Consider the following 5,152-nt stretch of genomic DNA (forward strand, 5'->3'; position numbering starts at 1 on the left):
GGAGGGGAGGTTTTGACATGTGTCAAGGATTGAATGATGGGTAATTTAAAGAAAGTGAGAAGTTCGAACATGTGTCAAGAGTTGGAAGTGGGGGTAATTTAAAGGGATGAGAGATTTTAACATATGTTAAGTGTTGAAAGGGGGACCATTTAAAGTTATGAGAGATTTTGACATGTGTCAAGGGTTGGAAGGGGGGTCATTTAAAGGGATAAAAGATTTTGACATGTGTCAAGGGTTAGAAGTGGGGTAATTTAAAGGGAGGGGAGGTTCTGACATATGTCAAGCATTGAAGAGGCTAGGGGTAATTTAAAGGGAGGGGGTGTTTTGACAGGTGTCAATGGTTGAAGAATGACGAATTTAAATGGAGGGAGTGTTTTGACAGGTGTCAATGGTTGAAGAATGACGAATTTAAATGGAGGGAGTGTTTTGACAGGTGTCAATGGTTGGATGATGGGTAATTTAAAGAGGGTGAGAGATTCTGACATGTGTTATATATCAATGGTTGGAGGGAGGGATGATTTAAAGGGAGAGAAGATTATGATATGTGTTAATAGTTGGATGCGGGTAATTTAAGTGTCAAATTAGGAATGTAATTTAAAGGAAGGAGTAATTTAAAAATTATATAAAATAAAAAAAATTAAAAAATTTGATAAAAAAATAATAAACAAAATTGATTAAAGAAATAAAATTAAATAAATATTTAAAAATTAAAAAAATAATAAATAAAATTAATTAAAAATAAAACTAAATAAAAATTTAAAAAAATTAAAAAAATATAAGTATTAATGAAAAAATAATAAACAAAATTAATTAAAAAATAAAACTAAATAAAATTAAATAAAATTAAAAATAATATAAATATTAATGAAAAATAATAAATAAAATTGATTAAAAATTTAAACTAAATAAAAATTTGAAAATATATAAACTAAATAAAAAATTTAAAATATATAAGTATGAATGAAAAAAATTAAAAATAAAATTAATTATAAAAATGAAATTTAAAAAAAATTAAAATATATAACTATGAATAAAAAAATTTTAAAATAAAATTAATTAAAAATTAAAAAAAATAAGAAAAAAAAAATTAACTCTCATCATACTTATATAGTTTCGAAAAAAAAAATTAAAAAAAAAATCAGAAAAAAAAACAAAACAAAACAAATGTTACATGCGTCTTTTTGGCGGGGGAGAGAGGGGGAAGTGGAGGGGTGCGCGTTGACCGGGGGGGGGGAAAGCAATTTGCATTCTTCATTTGTCATTTAACTTAATATTTTTTTATTGTATTTATAAACATGTAGTGACCGAATTTATTAAATCGGTCGTTAAAATTCCACCTCATAAACCCTCCCAAGCGATCCCTAAACCCCAAACAATGGTCGACCCCCTCCCCTCGCACGCTATCCCTAAATCCCAAATCGTGGCCGACCCCCTCTCCTCCGACGTGATCGCGATCCCTTCTCTCCAAAGGCGGCGGAGATCCTTTGAGCGTGAGATCCTCTTCTGCACAGGTAATATTCTCTTCTTTCACTTCTCTTTCGCTCCTCTTCGATGATTTCGGCTGCCTGCTCAAGCCGCGAGGTTGGCTGCGGTCTTGACAGTCTCAACTTGGCCGACATTTTCTTCCTTTGAAATCTTTGGCCTACCTCAACTTAGTCAGACTTTTCCTTAATTTCGGCTTGCGTGGCCGGCTAAGCTTGGTCGGCCTGAGTTTGGTTAGCTTGAGCTTGGTCAGCCTGAAATTGACCGACCAGTGATTGACCACTTTTTCTTGTCCAAAGTCATCGACGTCATGCCGTCGAACTTGGCGATGGTGCTCATCACGCACACTGCGCACTTGCTGCCAATGATGCTACCCTTTAACACGTTCTTCTGCAGAAAATAATGCATTAATTAATTAATTAATATTACATGGTTTTCGATTTGGGAATTCCATGAAAGCTAGGATTCATTTAACTTATAAAGAACCCTTACTTGGGCAGACATAATTTCAGGAATTGATGGATGGATTTGTTGGGTTCAGAGCGCAGCGGAAGACATATAATAAATCATGGATCTTTCGTGGTACATATAGTTTTGCACAAAATTGTATAAAACATACCTCGAGTCCTCGATAGGTGTGAATAATATCACGGACAAATAAGACAGATAAGAGCCCCACGTGTGACTCCTCTAGCGGTATCCACGCGCACTAGATCGCGAACTCGACACGATCCGTTAGGTGCTAGCCACTTGGATCGACAAAGTCTTGGAAGCACTACCGATCTCTTCCGGTGGAAGACGAAGTTGACGAAGGAGAAACAGAGAGAATGAAATCCTTACATTGATTCTTTCCGAGGATGGCTATTTATAGCTTCCAAGGAATACGAAGAGTTAAATCTTCAATTAATTCATCATTTATGATCTTCATTAATAAGGAAGATGAAGAGTTATAGGCTCCATAAATTCTTCATTTATAACCTTCATTATGATAACTCTTCAAATTCTTCATTAATTATCATTATGATGACTTTTCGAATTCTCCATTAATCATCATGATTATGGCTATTCGAATTCTCTCTTCTTTGTATCAAATAAATCCATATTTGATCTTGATCTTGACTCGCTTCCGATATTCTTGTTCATGTTTACGTGCTATGCGTGCGACCCTCTAGGTTTTATACACGAAGGCAGTGTAAATCCATACACAGACTAAGGTAACCGTCTAGCAACAGTTTTTAGCCACCCAACGCGATAAAATTAATATCAGTCATAAACTGTAAACCACTATGAACCGATTACTGTGTAATTCAATCTCTTCATCTAAAGCCTACATCCCAATTAATTCGATACATTATGCATCATTACCAAATTAATTGTTTTACTTGATTTCCAAGATATAATAGACTCCTCTTGAATGATAAATCATTCCTCCCATGGCCATGGATTTTGAGTCACTAATATCTCTATCAAGCGGCCAGGATGTTAACTCCTAATCCAAGAGAGCGATGAATCCTCTATTGACTCAACACTATTCTCTCTACGTTTTGTCATACACCCAACTACCGTATTAATCACAATCCGATTAAAGACTGCTTTTAACGTCAAAGCACATAACTATACGCATAGAATAAATGAAGGTCTCAAGTCAAAAGATCAGTTACACTCGTTCATAAGAGGAATAACCAATGATGCTTAATATGTGGTCTCCTCTTGAGCGGATCGTGTCCAGTGTACCTCTAAACTCAAGGCACCCCCAAGTACAACTTGGATATCCATCCCTCCGGTCTATCTCGACCTAGTCATACTCAGCGTTGATCTAGATATCCATGTCCCCTCTAGATATCTATCCGATCAAGGACTGCTTTCAGATTAATATACCCATTAATCTGTGGGACTTTATCATTAATCATATACGTACAAAAAAGTAAATAATTAATGATAAATTCTTGCCTTTATTAAATAATTATTATTTATCCACAAAATACATAAGTAGTGTCTTGGCACATAAGTGCATACACTAACAATCTCCCACTTGCACTATTGCCAAACACTACGGACTCTCAGTCCTAGGCTTCTCACATGCGTCTCATGTTTCTGTAGAGGTAAGGCCTTTGTAAGTGGGTCTGCGATATTCTCGCTGGTATCTACTCTGCTAACCAACACATCACCTCTCTGAACAATCTCCCTAAGGAGGTGATACTTCCTTAGTACATGCTTGGATCGTTGGTGAGACCTTGGCTCCTTTGCCTGTGCTATGGCCGCATTATTGTCACAGTATAGCACAACTGGATCAACAATGCTAGGAACCACTTCAAGCTCCGCTATGATGTTCTTGATCCACACAGCTTCCTTTGCTGCCTCTGAAGCTGCTATATACTCGGACTCAGCTGTTGAATCTGCAACTGTCTCCTGCTTGGAACTCCTCCAGCAAACAGCTACACCATTCAGACAAAACACATATCCTTGTTGCGACTTCAGATCATCCTGATCTGTCTGAAAACTTGCGTCAGTATATCCTCTGACGACTAATTCCTCGTCTCCTCCAAAAATTAAGAACATGTTCTTTGTTCTTCTAAGATACTTGAGGATAGTCTTTACCGCAGTCCAATGACCCTCTCCAGGATCTGACTGATATCTACTCGTCATGCTTAATGCATACGAGACATCTGGTCGAGTGCATATCATAGCATACATTATGGACCCTATAGCCGAAGCATAAGGTATCTTGTCCATTCTACTTCTTTCCTCTTGTGTTCCTGGACACATAGCTTTGGAAAGATGCACACCATGTGACACTGGTAAATATCCTCTTTTGGAGTCCTGCATACCGAATCTATTCAGCATTTTATCAATGTATACACCTTGACTCAACCCTAGTAACCTGCTTTGTCTATCTCGGTATATTCTAATACCTAAGACATAGGTTGCATCTCCAAGATCTTTCATTGAGAAACACTCTCCCAACCAAGTCTTGGTAGATTCTAGGCTAGGGATGTCATTGCCTATAAGAAGTATATCATCAACATACAACACTAGGAACGTAATCTTGCTCCCACTAACCTTCTTGTAAACGCAAGGTTCTTCTGGATTCTTGACAAAAGAAAAATCTTTAATGGCTTCGTCAAATCGCAGATTCCAACTCCGAGATGCTTGCTTTAGTCCATAAATGGACTTCTTGAGCTTACATACTTTATTGGCGTTCTCGGATTTTATAAAACCGGGAGGTTGTACCATATATACTTCCTCCTGTAACCTTCCATTTAGGAAAGCAGTTTTAACATCCATTTGCCAAATCTCGTAGTCCTTGTAAGCTGCTATAGCTAGCAAAATTCTAATGGACTTAAGCATTGCAACGGGCGAAAATGTTTCATCATAGTCAATTCCATGACGTTGATTGAAACCCTTTGCCACAAGCCTAGCTTTATAGGTACTTATGTTCCCATCCATGTGAATCTTTTTCTTGAAAATCCATTTACACCCTATGGGTTTTACCCCAACTGGCACATCAACCAACTCCCAAACTTGGTTCGTGTACATGGAGTCCATTTCAGATTTCATGGCTTCCAGCCATTTCTCAGAATCATTTGAAGCAACTGCTTCCTCGTAAGTCGACGGTTCATCATCTTCGATGAGTAGCGCTTCCTCATCTTGGGTTACCAGCCAACCATAT

The sequence above is a fragment of the Zingiber officinale genome, chromosome 2A (genome assembly GCF_018446385.1).
Source record: "Zingiber officinale cultivar Zhangliang chromosome 2A, Zo_v1.1, whole genome shotgun sequence".
Classification (NCBI taxonomy): Eukaryota; Viridiplantae; Streptophyta; class Magnoliopsida; order Zingiberales; family Zingiberaceae; genus Zingiber; species Zingiber officinale.